We start from the raw sequence: 25608 nt of genomic DNA on the forward strand, positions 1-25608 counted from the left end.
AACTAATATGCTCATAAATAAGTTGTGAGCGGATTAAGGATAGAAATATTATTTCATGAGATTTTATAGTCCCTTCGTTTGGCTTTTATTAATCCAAATATCCAGATTGAGCTTTGTTACATATATAATCCATTCCAGATGTGAATGACTAATTAGAGCCATTACATAGAGAAAACTGTATTATTTCTATTCATTAATTAGAAAATTTTCCAACAGCCAGAGAATCTTACAGATCTAGGGGTAAGGCTACATCGAATGGTGCTTGACTCTTGGAGCGTGTGGTGAATCACGCACAGCGCATAGAAACAAGCTGCGATACAGAACAAGTGAAAGTACAGTACATTTTTTGACACAATAACACATTAAATATAAGTGCCAATCGTATGCATATTTTTATGACAGAAAAGTTAACAATCATGACAATAATTAAGTGCTTTTTTACCGTTTTCAATTATTTATTTCTTTAATTAAGAATTGAAACTTAGCTGGTAGAATTTTGGCTGAAGTACCTTCATAGATAAAACAGGATATCATTTTTTTTCTTCTTTTTTCTATACTGATAATATAAAGAATTTTAAGAGAGGTAGAAGAGCTTTTTCAGCTACTGTGGGATCCTAACCCTAAGACAGCTCTTGTCAACCAAAACTTGGCATCTGCACAAAAATGCACTTTTGAGTTAAGAATTGACTTCTCCTAATCTCGACACAGCAAATCTACTTGTGCAGTCAGAATTTTTGTATCTGATCTGCTTTCTAATATACAACCTAGCATTTGCAGGGATCAACTCGGGTTTCTAAACTTCAACAGAACAAAAAAATAGAACAAAACTATAACTCGAATTACAAAACCTAGTATCTATGTCCAGCTGAAAATAGTGGTAATGACAGAAAGAAAACAGACTTTAGATACATATTGACGAAACTCCGTCATATTATCTCTCTGTCCCATTCCAAAAAATAAAATAAATCAATGTTTTGAGATTTTCACAAAAACTTGAAAAAATGCAGATACTAGGTTTTGACAAAAGATAGCGGACGAGTCATCTTAAAAAAATATTTTGAAAAAAAGCAATTTTTTAGAGATGGTAGCTCTCTAACTAAAAAATTGAATAACAGAAAAATATTTTAATCGCTCACAAAAAAAGAAACAATCGATTCGATAAAAAAAAAAATCAAATACTAAAAAAAAATGATGAGATCAAATGTCACTGTTCATAGGTTTGTCGTTCAATTGCTTACTCAATCCGCCACAGTCAATGGCGATGGAACAATTTGGTCTTCGGGGTTAAAATCAACATTCTAACATTTGGTTAACCAATTATGTTTATTTTAGGCTAATAGCATTATTAGTTTTATGTTACCAATATATGAATCTGAAAAAAAGTGGGATGGGGGGGAAGAGGGTGAAATATTAAAGCAACCGTAATAATAGATGAAGTGTATGAAAGACATAGAGGCTCTGGGTACGGATGCGAGGGCTCAAAACTCCGTGTATGTACCTGTAAACATTTTTAAGATAAGAGATGTTCTTGTAATAATAGCCAAGTTTCTTCTCAAAATTTGTATATATCTTATCATAATTGGGCTGCTTTTACTACTTTACTCATCCCCTAAAAATCTAACATTTGCAATTGTATGTTTACATATTTCCTAAATTCACTTACCCTTAATGCAGATCAGAAACCAATAACATTACCCGTTGTATCTTATTATTGTTTAATTACCTTTAGACACCTCACTATAGAACTTACATTTTTTGAGGTTTTTTTTTTTTTACTTAGGGAATGAGGGAATCTTCTGTCATCCAAAAATAAAACCACATTTAAGGCCTTTTAAATTTTTCCATTATGGCAATTTTAACTGTTTCATATCTTCAAGCAACTAAATTAAACAACTGTTACTAATTGTAAAAACAAATTACAACCTCTCCTATTCCCAACAAAGTTTTACAAAATCGTCAAAAATCTACAAAGTTTATAAAAATCTTCTGCAAGCTATGAATAGACGTCCATTTTGAAAGGTATAACCTGAAAGCACTTTTTAAAACCAAAAGAATATTTTTCGATGGGGGACCAATGTATACGGCATCTTTTCTTGGGATGGGGGGGGGTAAATTCGACAAACACTAAAAACATGTGTTCTATTCGGGATGTTACAAGAAAACTACATTGAATACTGGAGAGTGACTTGGGGGAACCTTATGGGTTCGAAGGCCCCATCCTGAGATATGTATTTATTAAAGTTCTTCTGAAAATCTGGGAACCACAAAGCCTCTGTGGTTCACCCAAATAGTGTCCCCAAGTCCTCCACGTGACAATGTTTGGTAGAAGTTAAAACCCATGATAAAAAAAATGACACATAAGCAGCGTCGGATCGAAGTTCAAAGTTATGCAAACAACTACGCCTTATTTCTGCAGTTACGCCCTATTGAACCAATCTTAAAAAGACTTATGAAATCTACCTCAATACCCAAATTAATACCTTGGTATTAACATTTAATACATTGGTACATGCCGAACTATAGGATAAAAAGCGACAAAGATATACCTTTCATCAAAGAATAGACCAAAGTTATCCAGCAAGTTGCATTTTAACACTACCTGAGCTGTTTGGCTCGAGGAATGCGCCAAGCCTTAAAGGAATAAAAATGAAAGACATACACAAACATACTCACACACGCACTCACTAACACACCTATACCAGTATTATACTCGGATGCGGCGGATGCAGATTCGATAAACATAACTGAGTTGCTATCAACATCGATAAGTATGCTTTTCTCTTCGTCCAGCTTTAATAGTAATTCTATGGGTCGACTAGAATTATTACTAGTAATTCTAACTAGTAGGGGGAACCCGAAGACACTACGTGTTGCTGGGTTATCATTTGAAAATATGCCAAGGAGGACACCTTATTAAAGAAGAGGAGTAAATTTGTTATTTTCGACAAACTAAGGAGAAAATTATGTATTTTAGCCATTTCTAATAGGTCAATTTTCAAGAGAAGACTGCAACAATAAATTCAATTGTGTATGAAGTACAGCTTTTCTTTGTTAATTGTGATTTATATGAGATTTTAAGGATGTATGAGTCGTCCAAACGATAGCACTAAATATGACACAAATGGCCAGGATTTTTTTGTTTGTTTTCCCAGACATACCCTCGAAAGGGCACTAGAACCTGTGATTTGGAATCAAATTATGATTTCAAAAATTCTTTTAGCCTCCATTCTGTAAGATGAAGAGGAGAATAAAATGCTTAGGGGACATGTAATTATAACTAGTAATTCTAGCGTCGACATCGATAGATATGCTTTTTAAACCTCTTCGATCGGCTTTAATAGTAATTATGGCGTCGACTAAGACGGATTTATTTTAGGTTAGAAATCGAAAAAAAAGTTTTTTCGAGTATCCGTCCGGCCATAGTAAAAAAATCAATTTATGTATAGAAAACGAAGAAAAAGGGTTTTTGAAATGGATTGGGAATCGAAACCTGACTACTGTCAACGCTGAATCATCTGCGCGTGGATTGTCCACTTTGTCATGGGCCTCCAAGGAACCAAATTATTAAAAGAAATAAAAATTATCTACATACACGGTAACAAGCCATGGATTACACTACCTTTTAACTGAGATAAGGATTATTGGTTTAATCAATAATCCTTGGTATAACCAAGGAACATTGGTTATACGATAATTCGATTACCCGCGGACGGATTATTTATCTTGCTACGGGCCTCCAATGAACTAAATTATTTTAAGAAATAAAAATTAGACACATACATGATAGCAATATTACAGATTGTACGGGCTAATTGTGATAGTTTGTCCAGGGTGACGAATTTGATTGATTCTAAGGCTTGGTGTTGCCCCCTTCCGAAATCATAAATTTTCCCGAGCTTCTAGGCAGATTTTATTTAAATGATCAATTAAATTTATTATTTTTTTTTTTTACTGTTGGCCACATTAAAAAAATAATAATAATAATAAAATTCCGCGTACGTGCCTGTCAGAAATATGATTCAGGAGTAATTCACATACTACACTTCAGAACAGGTTTACACCGTAAGTAACTTCAGTCTATTAGGCACTTGTGTAGCATTCAGAACACACTCAAAAAGAGAAGTTAGGTTCTTTCGTGAAACTAACTACGATGCAGGTACATTTTATGAGAAAATCTGATTTCATAGCCACAAAGACAAAACTCAAAGACAAAAGGTTAGGTTAGAATTTTAAGTTGTAATTTTACAATTTTTCTAATAAAGTATTATATTTTCATCATATTTTGTTTTATTTCATTAGCTTTATCAAAAGTTTGGGCTATATATTTGCACATTAGGGGGTTGGGGTGCATTATATCAAATACCTAACCTAACCACCTCTATATATAATTGTATATATACAATTATAATTGTAATATATACAATTATATATACTGTAATATATATATATATATATATATATATATATATATATATATATATATATATATATATATATATATATATACCGTGTCCTTTTAGTGCAAGCTATAGCTGCACACTTGTCCACAAAATCGCTTATTTCGGAGAGAAAATATACCTCAAGTAACTTGGGTCTGTTATTTTTAAAATGTTTTAATGAAAAAAAAGAAGAACTGTATAAGAAAACAAAATATCATTGAGTTGCAGCATAAATCCGTCCACGAAAATATAGGTACGAGAGCCATCTATCAATAATCATATTCACTCCGTACTTTTGATATCTTAACATACCCATCTTACGGAATTAAAGCCCATGTTGATTTAGAGAAAAGAAGCATAAGTGATTCCTTTTTTCAGAAGCCAAATTCACCGACTGCATACTAAAGTCTGCATAAATTGTACATTCTCAACACTCAAGTGCTTTAAAATAAACAATCAAATATTGATTTTTTTTTCTGTACTGTTTAGCAGATTTGGTCAAATTGGCTTCTGAGTGGATCAAAAATACTCTTATTTAACATATTTAACATAACGACTGTAAAGCGGCCCTTATCTCAGTTGGGCCCAGACCTTGTGCATGAACTTCTTGCTGTAATATTGATAGACAAGGCCAAAGTCAAAGGTATGCTGAATTTTCGCGCATTAAAAATAATCTTTCATTTACAGATTTCATTTGATATGACACTTCAACATATTATGTTAGACCGCCCATTAAAAACGCATTTTTACACAAGCTACATAATTTCCTGAATATATACTTCAACTAACGATATCTGGACCATCTTAGTAATGGAAAACGGATAAACTAAAAATTCAGCCCCCGAAAAAATGTCCATGTACCGCCTCATGCATAGTATTAAATAAAATAAAAAGTTTTTTTTAATGAAAGTAAGGAGCGACATTAAAACACAAAACGAACAGAAATTACTCCGTATATGAAAAAGGCTTTTCCTCCTCAACGCCTCGCTCTTTACGCTAAAGTTTGATTCTTTCTCTTAACTCTACTTCTTAAAACAGTAAAAAAAACTTAAGCGTAAAGAGCGGGGCGTTGAGGAGGAAAAGCCCCTTTCATATACGGAGTAATTCGCTCCTTACTTACATTTAAAAAAAACTTTTCTTATTTAATTTCTGGACGTTTTTTAATTAATGCATGTTTTGATCTTGGCTCTCCGTCCATAAATAATTAAAACGAAATTTGCATATTAATTTTTTTTGGCTAAATGGCTTTCTCATAGTTTTAATCGGAAGATTTTGAGAAAAAAGGAGAGGGAGGAAGCCTAATTGCCTTCAAATTTTTTGATTACTTAAAAAGGCAACTAGAACTTTTAATTTTTTTACGAACATTTTCATTAGTAAAAAATATATATAATTTACGAATTAACTCACGTAACGAACTTCTATATTTGTATGTTTTTATTGCCTAAATGAGGGAGTTCAGTCCTCGTCGATACCTCGCTCTTTACACTAAAGCTTAAATTCTGTCCCAATTCCTTAAGAATGACCCTTGAATAACAAAGCCCGTAGAATAAATAGTTGAAATTACTAAAAACACTTTAGCGTGAAGAGCGAGGTATTACGAGGAGGTAAACCCCTCATATGCGCATTAATTTCTGTCCGTTTTAAGTTTTAATGCTGCTCCTCCCTTTCAGTAGAAAAAAAACTTTTCATATTAATTTTTTCATTGTTTTTTTTTCAATAATGCTAAAAAATCCTGCGCCCCCTTCATTGAAAGTCTCTTCCCCCATGAGAAGTTTTTCCATGGAAAGATCCTCCCACATAGCCCCCCCCCCACTTCAACTCTCCCTCCCAAACCAAAGAAAATCCCCCTGAAAACGTCCGTACACTTCCCAGTAACCATTACTATATGTAAACACAGGTTAAAGTTTGTAACTTGCAACGCCTCCTACGGGGACTGCGGGGGAGTTAGTCGTCTCCAAAGACAGTTATTAGGTTTTTCGACTATGATGAATAAAATGGCTATCTCAGAATTTTGATCCGGTGACTTTTGGGAAAAATGAGAGTGGGAGGGGGCCTAGGTGCCCTCCAATTTTTTGGTCACCTAAAACGGGCACTAGAACTTTTAATTTCCGTTAGAATAAGACCTCTCGCTACGTTCTAGGACCACTGGGTCGATACGATCACCCCTGGGGGGAAAAACAACAAAAAAAACAAATGGACACGCATCCGTGATTTGTCTTCTGGCATAAAATGCGGAATTCCACATTTTTGTAGATAGGAGCTTGAAACTTCTACAATAAGGTTCTCTGATACGCTGAATCGGATGATCTGGTTTTCGTTAAGATTGTATGACTTTTGGGGGGTATTTTCCATGAGGCAAATTTTCTCAGACTCGTAACTTTTGATAGGTAAGAATAATCTTGATGAAAATTATATATTTAAAATCAGCATTGAAATACGATTTTTTTTTATGTAAAAAATGGTATCAAAATTCCATTTTTTAGAGTTTTAGTACTATTGAGCCGTGTCGCTCCTTACTACAAACTCCTTACTACCGTACTCCTTACCACGAACTGTTCGATAAATCAAAGCCGCTTTACATTCGGAAAGGTTTCAAGCAAGGACTATTGAAGTCACAAGAAGCAAGGAAGGAGAATCAAACGTACTGGGAGAAGTTCGAGGGCTATAAGCAAACCAGGCGCGTACGGAGGGACGGTAAAATATTTTATAATTTGTCCTGTAGTCTCTAAGAATGTCCATACAATTCGCTTACATTTAGTTTTTTTTTAATTTATATACCTTAACCCTCAGAAGAAACCCATGCGCTCTAGCTCAAGCAATTCTTGGTCTAGTTTAGAATATATACATCAAACAGTTCGTGGTAACGAACTGTAGTAAGGAGCGACCCAGCTCAATAGTAACCGAAACTCTAAAAAATGGAATTTTGATACCAATAGTTACATCAAAAGAATTGTTATTTTAATGCTGATTTTAAATATATAAGTTTCATCAAATTTAGTCGTACCCATCGAAAGTTACAAGCCTGAGAAGATTTGCCTTATTTTAGAAAATAGGGGAAAACACCCCCTAAGTCATAGAATCTTAACAAAAATCATACCATCGCATTCAGCGTATCAGAGAAACCCACTGTAGAAGTTTCAAGCTCCTATCTACAAAAATGTGGATATTGGTATTTTTTGCTAGAAGACCGATCACGGGTGCGTGTTTATTTGTTTTCTTTTTTTCAGAGGTGATCGTATCGACCCAGTGGTCCTAGAATGTTGCAAGATGGCTCATTCTAACGGGAATGTTCTATTGCCCTTTTTAAGTGACCAAAAAAATTGGAGGGCAGCTAGACCCACTCCCACACTCATTTTTCCCCAATGTCACCGGATCAAAATTCTGAGATAGCCATTTTAATCACCATAGTCGAAAAACCTAATAACTATGTCTTTGGGGACGACTTACTCCCCACGGGGGAAGAGAATTTCAGTGAAGGGAGCGCAGGATTTTCTAGCATTATTTAAAAAAAAAAACAATGAGAAAATAAATATGAAAAAAATTCCAACTGGAAGTAAGGAGCAGCATTAAAACTTGAAACGAACAGAAATTATTGCGCATATGAGGGGTTCACCTCCTCGTAATACCTCGCTCTTTACGCTAAAGTATTTTTAATAATTTCAATTATTTATTCTATGGCCTTTGTGATTCAGGGGTCATTCTTAAGGAGTTGGGACAAAATTTAATCTTTAGTGCAAAGAGCGAGGCATTGACGAGAGGGTGAACACCCTCATATACGTAATAAAAACATACGAATATAGAAGCTTGTTACGTAAGTTAATTGTTAAGTTACGCATATATTTTAATAATCAAAACGTTCGTAAAAAATTAAAAGTTCTAGTTGACTTTTTTAGTAATCCAAAAATTGAAGGGCAACTAGGCCTCCCCCCCCCACTCCTTTTTTCTCAAAATCTTCCGATTAAAACTATGAGAAAGTCATTTAGCCAAAAAATAATAATTTTTCCAAATTTTGTTTTAATTATTTGTGTGCGGAGAGCCAAAATTAAAACATGCATTAATTCAAAAACGTTCAGAAATTAAATAAAAAAACAAGTTGTTTTAACTGAAAGTAAGGAGCGATATTGAAACCTAAAACGAACAGAAATTACTCCGTATATGCAAGGGGATTTTCCTCCTCAACGCCCTGCTCTTTACGCTAAAGTTTTTTACTGTTTTAAAAAGTAGAGTTAAGAGAAAGTCAAACTTTAGCTTAAAGAGCAGGGCGTTGGGGAGGAAAATCCCCTTGCATATACAGAGTAATTTCTGTTCGTTTATGTTTTAATGTCGCTCCTTACTTTCATTTAAAAAAACGATTCGGATTGCGCAGTTGCACAGCCTTCTACCAATTTATATCACGCGCTCTAGCTCGAGCAACTCTTCCTCTAATTTAAAATACGACTAAAACTAGTTTACAACCAATTTGCTATCTCATTGCCTGCGATTCAGAGAAAAAGCTTTAAATCAGATTTTATGAGGGAGGAATCAATGAAAGTCGTGCATTCCAGCCCTTTTCCCTAAAGACGTTAAGCTTAGTCAGCTCAGTAGACGGCAATAAATTTTCTTCGAGTTTAAACAAAAGTAGGGTGGAACCTGTCTAAACAATCCACCAAACCTTGTCACAAATCAATTAGCCAAAGCAAATGATGGAACAACCCATGTCTTCCCTCCTGCAAAGAGAAAAAACATTCGCATCTCGCTCCTGTTAAAAAAAACTGACATCACACCACGCTCGATTGTTTTTAATCTCCTTGGGCCTTTTGTGTACATAGCCTGCTTGCCTATCTGATTTTGACGTATTGAAAGACAGGAATGACAGTCCAGTCAGTCTCTGACAAGTCTCTTTATTGAGGGTCCATACATCAGCAGCAACAAATTTGTCGTCTTTTTTCAACAAATTGAATTAAGAGCAATTGACAACCCTGGCTCTCCACCAACTAACTTTACAATTACTTTTATCATAAGCATCTAGTCATGCGCATTAAGCGTATGGTGCACAAATCAGAAGGGGTCAGTAATATAAATTGGTAGAAGGCTATGCAAGTGCGCAATCAAAATCAGTGAAAATGACAGTCAAGGAGACATCAATGGCATTCACTGATTATCATGGATTTTGGCAATAATTTTGGTTACTGGTTTACTACCCTTGCCCCTTCCAGCCCCAAATTTTGTCCAAAAGGCAGTCTTGTTTATGCAAAAACTTTAAAAGCCAAGTATAAATTGACGCAAGCCTCCAGCACACAATGTCTAATTTTCTTTCAACACAAAATAAACCTTTTTGTACATTTATTTTAATAACTATTCCTTAGTTCTTAAATCTTACAAGTTTTATTCAAGCCAGTGCACTTCCTAAATTCCCTCATTATCAGTTTCTTTTTTTAGATAGGTATGATTGTCTTAAAATGAGGCAAGTTAAAACTACTCCAGCGAAGGAATGCCATCAATTAAACCTAGTTGAATGGAAAAGTGAGTCTCTATTTTAAAAAGTACACATTCCTTTGGGACAGCTAAGAAATTCAAACGCTCCAACAAATTCTCTCTAAATAGCTTGGAAACTTGGACACCGATAAAACAAAATTTGCTCTATAAACTGTCGTCCTATAGATCAGAGATGATTTATTCTTTTTCTTTTTTTTCATGTATTAATAAAAGATCTAAAGCCGAATTGGCCTGACATGACAAAACAAAGAGAAGAATCTGAATGAGACAAACAGGTCTATGAACAGTAAAGGAAAACAAAAAGAACAAAAATCTAACGAATATTTTGCCCGTTTAAAACAAAACAAGGCGTTCAGCGTAGAATAAAAAATAACAAAAACAACTAGAATATAAACTAAATTAAACTAAAATAATATAAGTAAGAAAATATATATATATATATATATATATATATATATATATATATATATATATATATATATATATATATATATATAACTGAAACAGACTGACTAACTAAATACCTAATATATCAATGGCATTCACTGATTATCATGGATTTTGGCAATATATATATATATATATATATATATATATATATATATATATATATATATATATATATATATATATATATATATATATATATATATATATATATATATATATATATATATATATATATATATATATATATATATATATATATATATATATATATATATATATATATATATATATATATATATATATATATATATATATATATATATATATATATATATATTATATAGTTATAGATTCTAGTTTTTTTGTTCTTTCTATTAATTCTACACTGTAGACGCCTTGTTTAATATGGGGAAATTATTCGTTTGATTTTTATTCTCTTCCTTTTCATTTAATGGTCACAGACTCGTTTGTCTCTTTCAGATTCTTTTCTTTGTTTTAATATGTATTAAAAGATATTTCACATTTAACGTTAAAGACATAGCTGCACACAAAAGAGGGTTGAGATAGAGAGATAGAGGGGAGAAACCCCCCAAGACGACCTAATAGTGAACCTTCCAAGAAAAATTTGGAGCCTAAAAACTTGGTTTCAGAGCTTTGACCCCTCCTCCTTCCAAAAAATCCAAAGAAGGTAAAACCTCTGTAGGCCTACACCTATGAGATTGAAAATACAGCCGAATAATCCACTCCCCATATTTGTTCCTAACAGAAATCTTCCTCTGATAAGACATGCATAGAATACAAGTTTATTTATCGATAAAGACGGGGAGGGTGCAATTTAAAGAACCCTCTCAATGAAATTATAACGTTTCCTAGGTGATTTCTGTATCAAGAGAATATCTCTATAAATACAACTATTACTAAAGAAGCTTGTCTCCTAAAAAGTTAAGAGCCCTTCATAAAATCAATACTATTCAAATGAGCGTGAATATTAAAGACCAAAAAACAGAAAGAAATCCTAACTGAACGGTAACAATAATAAGCTCAAACTGAGTTGAAAGGAAAGAACAAAAAAAACTGGAAAATTGTCCAAAGGGTTACAGATATAACAAGGAAAATAAACTACAATCGAAAAAACGATGAGATTATTAATTTATGTCAGGTCATCAAAATTTGTAGAGTTAGCTTTTTAGCATAAATAATAACTAATCTTATTAATCTCTTCTGCCACTCTTTACTCACCCTTCCCAAACTCGTCCACCCTCTCTCTGCGCAGTTGATATTTCTCCTTCTCATGAAATTCTTTCAATACAAAAAAAACCTGCTGTGTCCCCTACCGTGGAAATGGAGGCCAAAAAATATCACTTTTCGTATTTTTCCTTATCCCAGAAAAACCCTGCTGAAACTCCATCTAAAGATAAAAATGCTTAATATTTTAAGGTACTTGTATGATATACGCTCTGCCTAATGTTCTTCTAATATGTTTCTCTTGCTCCCAATACTTATGAAATATACCAAAAGTAAGATAAAAATATAGTATTTTAGAAACAATATTTGAGTTATGTATTTGCACTTTATGGGGGGTAATGTATAGCGGGTCTACATGCCTAATGGGTTAGGAACAATTAATTTGCATATTATTTAGTAAGAATTATTTTCTAACTTCACATTGTCAAAATACTTTACCCCTAATGTGCAAATATATAATCCAAATTATATATTTGTCATCTATTCTGTCACTTCTCTTTGTCTTGTCTAACGCTAAGCTGAGAGAAACTAACGAAAAAAAAAAAACGGTTCTATAATGCATCAAGAATGAACGACTTGAGTGGTAGGGCGTCTATCATACAAGTACTTATTTTAAGGTCCTGATACGGTAAAAGCATACGGTAGAAGATTATAATTTAAAGCGATAACAGAATTAAAAAAATAAACTAAAAATTAAAAAAGGTAGCTGGTCAAAGAAGGAAATGTGATTAAAAAGAAGAAAGGTAATGGGAAGAAAAGTAATGTGAAAAGTAAGAAAAGCAACTGTGGAAGAACAGTAATAGATATAAATAGTGCGCAGAATACAACAAAACCACATTCCAGATAAAATCCGACTGAAATTTGGGTTTGTTCATACCCTTTTATTTTTACAAACGAGTATCGAAAAAAATTGGTGTAAAAACAGATGGCAGCCGTGTACCTAATCCAGTAGAGTATTCAATTAAAACACAGTGGACGAGTCTGATTTATGCATTGAATTTTATTGAATATACAGGGGTAATGATGATGAGGAAGACAAACTCTAAAGGGTAGAAAATCTCAAACTTCTCCCTAGGCAAAAAGGAAGAACAGTCAATCAGATTTTATTTACAAAAAAGGACCTTGTATTACTGATACATTAAGAACATACCTCGTGACAAAAATTAAAAAACATAATTATTATGGGTAGTGGATACTACCCATATATTGTTTAAAGCGAAGTTTACGAATATCTAGCAGATATATTATTTAAAGCGAATTTTACGAATATCTGACAGATTCAAATAGGAGGGTCCTTAAGGTTTACGCCCTCACCCCCAAAAAAGAAATGTGCAGTTCCTTATATTTTTCATACAACCCGTCAGTTCTAGCGTTATTTTTTAAATGATTGTTTCGTGGATTGTCGTTTACGGGGCATCTTCAACTTCCGGAATGTGTCTCCGAAATTCCTGGAGCATCAGGTAGGATTCCCAAATCTCGACGCATAATATTTCGGCTAAAATGTTACTGAAAGTTATGTGTTTTGTACAAAACACTCTCTAGATTTTAATTTCTTACTTAAGCTGAATGAATTAACTACAAAAATATGTTTTGGAACCACTATTCGACATTCATGGGACAAAAAAGCCTTTAAAAAATGGCTTTCAAAATTATCATCCCCCTACAAGAACAGAATGTGAAGAAAAAAAAATCAAGCCACAAAAACAGTTATTTCCACATGTTCTTCTTGCTAAGTCGAAAACAAATAAAACAAGAAAATAATAATATTATTTTATAAAGAAAATTGAAAAAAAAAACTGAAAAAAAAATCAAATGAAAAATTGAACTGACTATCAGAGTCGCTTAGCTATCAAATCAAAACTATTAACTAGAAACTAATTCCAAAGGAAATCACTCCAATAGTTGTTACTTATTTGTTACGCTTAAACCAAGGAAAATCTGAGCAAAAATATTAGCCTTGAATTCGTACTAAACAGTTCATGGTAACAAACTGTAAGTAAGGAGCAACTTGGCGAAATAGTAACCAAAACCTTAAAAATATGCAATTTTGATAACAATAGATACATAAAAAAAATTGGCTTTTTATACTAATTCCAAAAGTATAAAATTTATTAATTTTAATGTACCATCAAAAATTTTAAGTCTGGGAAAATTTGCCAGACTTTAGAAAAAGGGGTAACACACTCATAAAAAGTCGAACGATCTGAATGAAAATCATAACATCAGATTCAACTTATGAGAGAACCCTATTGTAAAGGCTTCAAGGGCCCGTCAATATTTTTTCTTTTTTAAAGATCACGGATGCGTATTTATTTTTTTTTTCTGTAATCAAATCTAACTCAATGGGCCTAGAAGATCGAGAAATGGCTCATTTGAACTGAATGCAAAAGTCCTAGCATCCTTTTTGAGTAATCAAAATATTGGAAGGCGACCAGCATTCCCTCCCCTCTCCCCCTCTTCTTTTTTTCAATAGACATCCGATCAAAACTTGGAGATAACCATTTGATTTAGCATAGGTGAAAGGTTCAATAACTATGCCTTTTGGGGTGACAAGACCCACCAAAGTCCCTGGGGAAAGGGTTGTATGTTGTGCAATTTACCCATTGTTTACATATAGTATTTAAATATACGGACCTTTTTGGGAGAGGAGGGAAGTTTTCAGGGTGAATTAGCCACCCTTAGCAATTCATTGTTAAAAAATAGTTGTTTTTTTTCAACTGAAGTAAGGAGCAGCATTAAAACTTACAACGAACAGAAACTATTCCATATATGAGAGGAATTGTCCGTTCATCAACCCTCGCTCTTTATGCTAAAGCTTGACATTTTGTCACATCTTTAAGAAAGACTGCCGAAACACAACGGCGATTAAAATTGAATGAAAAGGACTTTTAAATAACTTTAAGACATTAGCGTAAAAAGCGGACAGGAGAAGGCCTGTCCGCATACGGAATAACTTCTGTTTGTTTTAAGATTTAATGTTGCTCCTTACTTACAGGTGAAAAAAAAATGATTTTTTACTTAATCATGTTAAAAGAAGTCAAAAGACTGCTCTCAATAATACAAGAATGTATCTTAAATTTTAGGGTATAGCAGATTTTTTTTTCTTGAACATGTCTTCTTTGTCCGGGTATTGTTATAGGGATCAAGGCCTTAACCGGTATTAAAAAAAAATTATTCGAGAATAATTAGAACGGCTTTTTGATTAAAATATGGAACAGTTTTAAAACATATCACGGCCTTTGTCTCTTCTTAGGTACGTGCAAAGAGGAGGGGGCGGTAAGGGGTTATGTTCTTCAGGGCTCAGTCCCCAAAGAAACTTTCTGTGTCACTTTCAAATGTCTGGAAAAACGCAGCTGGTATTGGTAGTTAGTTGATTTGCTATAACTACTAGTTTGAATTCTTCAAAATATTGCTCCCAACAATACGGGCACATTACTCAAATTTTAGGATACCAAGGTTCTTTTTTACTATTTTCTCATTGCACTGATAATTTTATGTGATGAGTGGCTTCAACTGGCATTTGTGATGGCACTTGTGATGAGGTCGGAACCTAAAATTAGACTCGGTACTAGAGTTATCGATTTTGTTGTTCTTTGTTTATTGGCAATTAATACAAAGATAAACTTGCAAATAGTGTTTCTGTAGTCTCTTCATGTTCGGTATTCCTAGAAATCCCTCCAGCTCCCCCAAAGAGATCGGGTCTGGTCCGGTTATGTCAATCACGTATCTAGAACTTGTGCTTATTCACGAACCCGCCAAAGCAGTAGAAAGCCCCTCAAATCCCCCAAAGAGATCGGATTCGTTCCGGTTATGTTGATCATGTATCCTTGTTCTTATTCTTCCCATCAAGTTTCATCCCGATCTCTTCACTATAAACGTTTTCCAAGATTTCCGGTTTCCAAGATTTCCACTTCCCCCCTCCACCCCCTTATGTCCCCGGATCCGATCCGAATTGAAAACGGAGCATCTGAGACATGACATCTTTCTATATATCAAGTTTCATTAAGATCCGATCACCCATTCGTAAGATAAACTTACTTCAATTTTTGCGATTTCCCCTCCCTCCGCCCCGCCCCCTAGCTGGTCGAATGGGGAAAAGACTGTTATCAAGCCAATTTGTGCAGGTCCCTGACACGCCTACCAATATTCATCGCCCTAGCACGTCCAGAAGCACCGAACTCGCCAAAGCACTGGACCCTCCCCTCCCCGATTCGCCCAAAGAAAGTAGATACGGTACAGTTATATCAATCACGTATCTAGGACTTGTGCTTATTCTTCCCACCAAGTTTCATCCTGATCTCTCCACTCTAATCGTTGTCCAAGATTTCTGGTTCCCCCTCCAACTCCCCCCAATGTCACTAGATCTAGTCGGGATTTGAAACAAGAGCTCTGAGACACGAGGTCCTTCTAAATATCAAATTTCGTTAAGATACGATCACCCGTTCGTAAGTTAAAAATATCTCTTTTTTTTCTAATTTCTCCAAATTAACCGTCCCTCTACCCCCCCCCCCCCAGATGGTCGAATCGGGGAAGCGACTATTTCCAATTAAATCTGGTCCGGTCCCTGATACGCCTGCCAACTTTCATCGTCCTAGCTTATCTGGAAGTGCCCAAATTAGCAAAACCAGGGCCGACAGACCAGCCGACCGACAATGGCGCTTGGCCGACGGATAAGTATCATAGAAATTGATCAAAGACTAATTTTAAAGAGTTGTATATCAATACACAAGACAATTTAGTCGAGGTTTAGTGCCTTTTCACGAAATGACGTCCTTAGTTTTTTCTGTATTATCCCCAGTTTCATAATTATCCTCGAGATGAGTTTCTTTTTGCACCCTTACATAGAAACGACGAAATAAGATGTTGTAATCTTGACAAAGAAGGCGCCAACTTCCCGCCACCTGATGTACATCTCAGAATACCACGTGTGCCGAACAGTTCTGCCATGCTAGGCATACTTCAGCCGAGTCTGGCGCGCGTCATCTTGTGTAAGTGATTTTTGAAGGTAAGCGTCTCCTCGAAGCTTGGTTGAAAAGGAATCCTTTTTAGGTCGAATGTAAGGATTATTCACAAGTAATTATGCCTTCTATAATCAAAAACGCAGCGCTAGGAATCGGACGGGAGAGGGAACAGTGAGCCAAGTAAGTTAGGGCTGTTTGTTTGGACGGGATTTACGAAACGTTTCCCGCACTTAGAAAGTGTTAAAATTCATACTGTTTAAACACAATTTTGTTTAAAGCAAAATATTTATTTATTCAGTGTATTTTGGCACTATTTTATTGAATTAAGTTCCAATTTTCTCTGCTTTTAGGGATAATTAGTTAAGAATGATTGTCCAGTTCTACACTATCTACACTAATGATCTACACTATAATTTATGAAATTGGACTTAGCTTTAAAAATCTTTTAGGGGAAATCCTCCGTATATTAGGTATTGTCTTCATACATAACAGCCAAGGCCATACCCAGGAGCTGGGGAGGGGGGTAGAAGCTTTGACCCCCAATATTTGTTAGACTCTAAAAACGTAGCAAAAATGGATATAAACAAATTATACAACTTAGGTTTTTTGTACCCCCCCCCCCCCGAAAAGAAAATTCCCAACCCAAACCCCTAGATACAGCCCTAATAATAGCGTTAACACAAGCTTTTTAAAGCGACTTTTTGCCATTTTCATTTTTGTAACACAACTGCGATGCTAAAATCTAGAAAAAATACATGGTATTCATAAATCTTGGGATTTTCTTTCACCAATTGTTACTACGGTGTGACTCATCCAGTATTAAAAAACATCCCTTTGGTTACTTTATGTTTTGATTTTTGAGGAGGATCTTTGATCGAGTTTGCTACTAAATTTAAATGAGCAATCAAATTCATTTTTAAGTAATTAGGTAATTAGTCTCTTGATCCTGTATATAATTCGATCTTCTTCAATCAAATAACCCCTAATACGAAGGATTCCTGCAAGCATAGATACATTGATTTCCTATAATTTGCTGACTTTCCTAAGAAGATCATTTTAATTCTATCATCAAAGAAAGATGAAACTAAAAGTCCCTTAATCATCTACTATATTCAGCAAATCCTTTGATCTTTAATGTTTGTAAAACCAATAGAGATATGTTTCTGGAAATCTAAAAGGTTAGATTAATTTCAAAAGCTGAAGAAAAAAACAATCTTAAGAATTTCAAACTACACAACCGTTTTACAGAAATTATAAGATAATGTTCATTAATTCAGATGGAAAGAAGAGTCTCCCCAATATCAACTTAACATCTCATCCCCCCGTAAAAATGGAAGGGAATACATCATCTTAAAAAAAATTCTTCTCCCCCAGGCACGTACGCAGGAATTTTTTTCGGGAAGGGGGGGCAAAACCTTCGAAACAGCACATATAAAGTGGCACTTTTTTAATTTAGCAATGCAAAAAGCACGTATATCGGAAAATACAGACTAACTTTAATCTATAGTATTGTAGCGGGTGGGGGGGGGGAGAAGACTAAGCTTCAAAAGTACGTTTTAGACTCAGGTTATGTTCATAGCGATTTAGAACCAGTGGTTAATCTGTTATATCCCACTGAAAGGGAAATTTTAGGGTTAACAGTGTAATATGGGTGCTGTGGGGGATAGTTCTTCTATTGCAAAAACGTAGATTTTAATGAAAAATGATAGTTTCCAAAATTGATCCATTAAAAGCTGTACTTTATCCTGAAAAGGGGGGATAAACGCCCTAATATCAAGAATAATTCCATTTTGTAGTGGAAAGCAAACTCTTCTTACAAAAAAATGACAGTACAATTGCTAATTACTTCAAAGAGGGTAAAAAGTTGACAGAAAATTGGGCAGTGACTTGATTGGAGAATTGCATGCTGTAAAATCCCCCAAAAAAGGCTTCACACATGTATCTAGATTCTTAATAAATGTCCTACTTTTGCCAGAAATCCCAAGAAACGCCTGAGACTCTAGGCAGGTGTGACTTGCTAAAAGATAACAAACAAGCATTGGTCCAATAAGAGGCACACCTACTCCCGCCGTTTACCCCTGCCATTTAACCAAACACTTGGAAAAATATGGGTTCTATGACTATGTTAGCTCTATGACTATCTACCTTGGTTCTACTGCCCTAGTAATGACACATGGACGGATAACAGATAGACATATCTATTAACAAATGAACTAACATCATTTTTATACAATCATAATAAGGGGGATTAATGCCAAGTTTGCTTCTCACTCAATTGGACTATCTGTCCTTGCTTTTTCTATAATAAGCCATGACTTGATGACCACAACTATTCCATTTTAATTCAAAGGAGCCAACTAAAAAAATGTTGTCTTTTAGATATGCACCAAAACACGTCTTAAAATATAATTTATCCGACTTGGAAAGGCAGAGGGCTCCACTCTGGCTCGACTATCTGCTCGCCAATGTTGATTTAACACGTGACTCAATCCTCATAAGTACTACTCAAAGAATTATCTCGCTTTTTAACAATTCATACTATGGGCCTTATAGATTTATAGCTTTCTTTATCAATGGCGCCAATGGGGAGAGAGGACATTTGTCCCACTTGTATTTTGAAACTACCATTTTTGGACATGTCCATTGAAAAAAAAATTGAAAGAGAAAAATTAGCCCTTCTTCGAAAAAAAATCAAATTTTTGTATTTCTTCATTTAGAAACCCTTGCTACCTACCTATAATTTCGCTAATTGATACCCCCTGTTTTTCGTAACCTATCTAAAATAAGCTTTCTCTTGTATCTTAAGTGTAAAAATCATTCCCCAATTTTACTCAATTTGAACAAGTTCAATACACATCAAAAGTAACCAAGATGGATATGAAAAAATAAATAAATTCATGGAAAGGCTGTTTGATTAGATAAAAGATAAGATTGTCAAAAAAGGCTGCTTTTTAAGTATTATCATATTCATGAGAATAACAAGATTGAACGCCACAATCTCACCCTAAAAAGGCTGCCTTCTGAATTGTCAATTAGAACAGGAAAACAGATGATCAAAAAATGAGATATACACGTTCTGCCCCTGGAGGGGGTAAATTCTCCCCTTTTTATTAATGAGGATTCCACGAATAATTACATCCACGCGACCTTTCTTTCAGCAAGTTATTGCTTTTTCAAACTAATCCCATAGGGGTCCATTTACAGGATATGCATTTCTGGTCAGAATAAAACTCGTTGCTAGAAAGCGGCAGGAGTGAGAAACAAGGACAAAAGGAGTTGGAATAAAGACGCAATAAAACATGCTTGATACTCCTAGGTCCTACTCAAGGTTATATTCAGAGGATGGAAGAGGGGGTTTGAACCCCCCCCCCCCCAAATGTTTGCCCAACTCGTAAAAACGTACTAAAAATGCATAAAACACATTTTTGATGCGGTTTTTAAAGTCTTTCTGCACCCCCTCAAACCAACAGAAACAATATTAAAAATAATAAATCTCATAAAAATCAACAAAAAGAATAATTCTAACGTTAAGCTTTGCATACAAAGTTGTCAATGACCAAAACTTTACAATTTACCCACTGTAAATTGTACAGTGGATACAATTACTGTGGGTAAATTGTACCCAAAACCAAAAATTTACAATTGTACCCACTTTTGCCGTATCATAATTCACGAAGGCTACCATGAGTGATTTTTGATAAATTTAGCCAGGCTTGCTATGATATTACAATTGCTGTGAAGTTACTTTAGAAAAGCGCGAACAAATGGCGATGAGCCCCTGGGGACTGAGGTTCAGAGGCGATGCTACCACAGAGAAGCCTTCTGCAGTGCTGAGTTCTCATAAAACCAGAAGGTTTATATTACTTTTCTGGCAATTTATTATAACTGTACTGAATTCTCCTTTTAACTGATTCGCCCCCCACCAAAAAAAAAAACATTCGTACGTAGCCGAATAAGAGAAAACTATAATTCTAAAACATAAATAAATCCAGCAAAATTGTGCCCACGTTTCAAATAATCAAATTCTCAGCTTTGGCATACTGTAATTTAGATTAATTTACCAAAAATTATATTTAGTTTACCAATCAATTATCGAAAATGGATATTGTGAAGCCAAAGAGAAGTAGAAGTCGCTTACTTCTTCAAAATGACCATCGGTAAGTCGAGGTCATCGACATAAACCTACTGAGTTCATGAAAAAGGGGTCAGCTAAATCCTTCCAAGCCAGGAGATAGGATACAAAAAAGAACAGTTTTCGGACGGGGGGGGGGGCTATGGATCAATTCGAAGAAAAAATTCTCCAAACGTTTCATTCCCGGGAAGAACCAATTTACACCTGGTTTGTTTCAGTACAATTTCCCCAAAAGACAGGCATTTATTGTTCTGGTCTTTTGTCTTCCCCGAGTATAACTTGACTTAACTAATAAAAAATATATTTAGCTTCACAAATGAAAATAAAGAGTAACATTAAAACTTTACAAATATTTCGCTATGATCAGCTGTTTGAAATAGATAACGAAGACAATAGTTATGGACGAAGCAAGATTAAATGTATCAAGAATGTATCCACGATTTTTTTTTTTTTTTTTTCAGGTGGGGTTACAAGAAAAGGCATCAAAAATTCGGTTATATTCTTTTTTATTAAGTTTTTTCGAGTCGGACAAACACTTGGGGCGGGGGGGGTCAAACCCCCTGAATACAGCCTTGGGATGTATTGACACAGAAGCACAAAACTCAAATGAACTGGGGAATAAGGGCTGTAGTTATCAACTAAGTAACAAAATAAAAAACAATTGTCGTTCGGGCACTATCGTAAACGTATATTTTATATGTTAGTAGGATGGACGAAGTAGGGAAAATCCATCACAGCTACAGAAACCGGAGATTTATGGGTTATGATTGGTATCGTTTTCGTGACTAACACCGATTTTACTTCTTCTTTTTTTTTAAGCAAAAATAAAGTATTAAATGACCATGCATGCATCAATAAATCGAGAAAAAATTGCTTTCATCTGCTCTAGCAATAGTATAGCCAAGCTTTGTTAGGTCGTTCTAAAGGTTTGTTAGACAAACGCAATGGTAGAAGGCTTTTCCCATTTGTAACCAATCTCTAAAACGATTTGGTAGAGCTTAGGTTTGTATTGATATTATGACTGAAAGCTATTATTTTTTTTTTCATTTACTATGGGGAGTATTCATCAGTACACGTGGTATAGTAATGACGGTCGTACAAAGAAGATGATTGACTACGTCATTATTTCCAAACGCTGGAGATCATTGGTGAAGAACTGCAGAACTTACAGATCAGCAGAGCTTGGAAACGCAGACCATAGGCTTGTGTGCGCCGATCTTCGGCTTCGCCTCCATGCACAACGATCGAAAAGAAAACCCGTCGCTGCAGATATTGGGAAACTAAAGGAACCAGATACTCGCCAGAAGTACAGTATCGAGATATCGAATCGCTTCGAGGCCCTTGGCTCACTTAATAGCAGCGAAGATCTCTGGAAGCATTTTAAATTGCAGACCAGTGAAGCAGCACAACTAGTGCTTGGCAAGAGGAGTTATCCAAAGAAATCGTGGCTAACTAATGAAACACTGCAAGTCATAGAGCAAAGACGGAAGGCAAGACTTCTTGGGGATATGACCACATATCGGAGGCTCAATGGAGTGCGGAACAGACTCATTCACCGGGATAGAACCCAGTTTGCTGCAAGGAAAGCCGATGAAATTGAGCTAGCTGCAAAAAAGAAAGACATGGGCAGCCTATTCAAGCATCTCCGAGACCTCACTGAAAATAAAACTCCCACCTTGGGTCCCATCCTGTCAAGGGATGGTGCACTTCTCTCTGACCAAGGTTCTTGTCTTGAGCGGTGGAAGGACCACTTCTGTTCGCTCCTCAACAATACTGGTCCGTCTGCGCCTCCTAATGATAGTCCCAGCCAACCTTGCAGTCAAAGACCTGGAACAGATGTTCCTCCAGATGAGCCTTTCAGCCCCTCAGAAATTGGACATGCAGTAAAAAGACTCAAGAATAATAAAGCTGCGGGTATCTGTGGCTTAAACTCAGAGCTGCTAAAATATGGAGGTCCTGCAATGCTCCTGTTTCTACAAACCCTGTTCTCTACAATCTGGCAAACAGAGATAATTCCTGAGGATTGGCGGAAGGGTTTCATCATCCCCTTATGGAAGAGAAAAGGCTCGAGAAGCGACTGCTCCAACTACCGGGGAATAACCCTACTGTCAGTCCCTGGCAAACTGTTTTCAATGGTCCTGCTGGATCGATGTCGGAGCATCATTCGAAAAATCCGGCGACCGGAGCAAGCTGGTTTTATGTCGGATCGTTCAACCATCGAGCAGATTTTCACGATTCGACAAATAGTAGAGAAGACCACAGAGTTCCGACAGAAAGCATTTATTGCCTTCGTTGACTTCCGTGCTGCATTTGACTCAGTCGATCGAAAAGCTCTTTGGCGGATCCTAGAGTTGAATGGCCTACCCGAGAAATATTGCAGACTTCTCAAGGCGCTGCACCATGGGACGGAGAGCTGTGTACAAGTAAATGGTCGGCGCAGCCCGTTCTTTCAAATCACGACAGGGGTGCGCCAAGGATGTGCAGCGGCCCCAGAGCTCTTCAATGTCATCATAGATTACGTTATGACTAAAACCACTTCACGTCTCAGCTTTGGGCTCAAATTCGGAGATCATACCATCACAGATGTCGATTTTGCCGATGACTTGGCCATTCTGGCGGACTCCATGGAGCAGCTGCTGGAAGCGCTCCGAATTCTGCGAGAAGAGGCTGCCAAAGTAGGACTGCATATAAACTGGAACAAAACTAAAATTATGGCCATAGACCCGTCTTCTCCTGCTGTTAACTCTCCAGTTAGCCTGGACAGCACCGCTAGCATCGAGGTTGTCAAAGACTTCACCTACCTGGGCTCCGTAATTTCTTCAAATGGCTCACTTCTCCCCGAGCTGCAGGCAAGATTATCTAAAGCGTCTTCTGTCATGGGTAGACTGAACCGTCACCTCTGGCGAAAACCAAATATCAGTCGCACGACGAAACTGCGGATCTTCAACGCTCTAGTCGGTTCTGTGATGCTTTACGGAGCTGAGACATGGCAAGCATCAGCTGCAACCCTCAAGAAAATAGACGTATTTCATGCAAAGAGCCTGAGGAGGATTGAGGGCCTACGATGGTCTGACTTCGTCAGCAATGAAAAGCTTCTGCAGCTCACAAAGCAGTCTTGGTTTTCGTCTCAAGCAGCCGAGCGAACCTTACGATGGTTCGGGCATCTGCTTCGAATGCCACCACATCTACCCGCAAAGATGATCTATGACTTCGACCCAATCAAAGTTGGTTGGAAGCGACCTCAAGGCCGACCGAAGAAACGTTGGTCCGACAGCCTGTCCGAGTTCTTAGCGATGGCAAACATCAGACAGGGCGAAGAGCAAATACTCGCCATGGACCGAAGTGGGTGGAGGAGGCAGACGTCACTCTCTACGCCGAGCAGTGCCCGGCAGGAGACTTAAGTCAAGTAAGTAAGTCAAGTACAGCCACAGAAAATTACATTATTTTACAAAAGAATTTTTTCGGGAAGAGAGGGGGGGGGGTATAAAAAAACTTTAAAACTGCATCAAAAATTGTTATATTCATTTTTGTTACGTTTTTTACGAGTCGGACAAACGTTTCGGGGGTTTAAACCCCCTAACCTTCACCTGGACACGGCTTAGAAGAAAGGTATTATTGTGTAATTTATATTTTTGCGTGATTTATAATTATACGATCAGGACTGTTGTTTAATCTCGGCTGATTTATGCACCTTGTAGAATAAAAGATGAATAAAATCCATTCGAGGAATAGGATTTTTCCCTGTCAAGATGACAAATAGTATCTTCTGCATTCAAACCACTAGTAATCCTATTATCCCCAATAGAACATTGGGAATAATGGGCTGGTTTACCGTATCAATCTACTAAGTGGATGATTAAAACAACCTAGAATAGCTTTGATTTATGTTCTGGTTTATTATTCTAGGTCTTAACACATCCGCCATTTATATTCGTTTTATATAGCATGGAAGATAATTTGACATGTATTTAGTAAGGTTATAAATCTTTGCATAAAAAAGACTCCACACTAGGGCTCCTCCACTCCTTGGATCATTCCCAAGATCTTGGAACTTTAATCCTAAACTTGGTATTTGGTTATATATATATACTAGCTGTTGGGGTGGCGCTTCGCGCCCCCCCCAAGCCCCCCCGCGCGCGTAAGTCGTTACGCGCCATAATAGTTACGCGCCATTGTAGTTGTGTCCCTATGTCCCACCTGTGAATATAGATAGATATATATATATGGTTTTAACTACGTAAAACTTGCGAATATACAACATTCTTTGCTGTCCCATTGTCTTTGCATATAAATAGATTGTCAGGTTTACCGACTCTTGAACATGCAACATATAATGGTCCATGGGAAAACAATCTGTATTCAGATCTATACCTCATGATTCTAATGATTGCCCTTGAGCTTTGTTGATGGTGATTGCTAATCGACCATTCCCTGTCCCGGTGTCCCGGTCGTCATTTACATCCCCCTGTTTCCCCCGGTGTCCCCGTTGTAGTTGTGTCCCTGTGTCCCGGTCGTCATTTATATTCCCTGTGTCCCGGGTCCCGGTCGTCATTTGTATCCCGGTGTCCCGGTCTGTATATACATTCGTTTTTTAGTTTTGTTTTTCTCCTTTATTTTTTTCCTTTTTTTTTCTTTTTTAGCTTATTTAGATTTTTAGATTTTTTAGTTTTTTTATTAGTTTTTAGTTTTTTTTTCTTTTTAGTTTTTTTGTCCCGGTCGTCATTTATATCCCCCTGTTTCCCCCGGTGTCCCCGTTGTAGTTGTGTCCCTGTGTCCCGGTCGTCATTTATATTCCCTGTGTCCCGGTCGTCATTTGTATCCCGGTGTACCGGAGTTGTGTCCCTGTGTCCCGGTCGTCATTTATATTCCCTGTGTCCCGGGTCCCGGTCGTCATTTGTATCCCGGT

At 36.2% G+C, this 25608-nt stretch overlaps 1 protein-coding gene across 4 annotated transcripts in view; it reads right to left on the reverse strand.

Annotated features, from left to right (window-relative positions):
• Positions 1-25608, reverse strand: part of LOC136027327 (titin-like) — a 139927-nt gene that overhangs the window by 57228 nt on the left and 57091 nt on the right. The window contains exon 1 of one of the 4 annotated variants that reach the window (XM_065704459.1): positions 2547-2698. The exons of the other annotated variants lie outside the window; for them this stretch is intronic. The gene's annotated coding sequence lies outside the window, so the exon portion shown is untranslated. Of the gene's footprint in view, positions 1-2546; positions 2699-25608 lie in introns of those variants that run through there. 4 annotated transcript variants of the gene reach the window in all.

This window comes from Artemia franciscana, chromosome 5, assembly GCF_032884065.1.
Source record: "Artemia franciscana chromosome 5, ASM3288406v1, whole genome shotgun sequence".
NCBI classification, from domain to species: Eukaryota; Metazoa; Arthropoda; class Branchiopoda; order Anostraca; family Artemiidae; genus Artemia; species Artemia franciscana.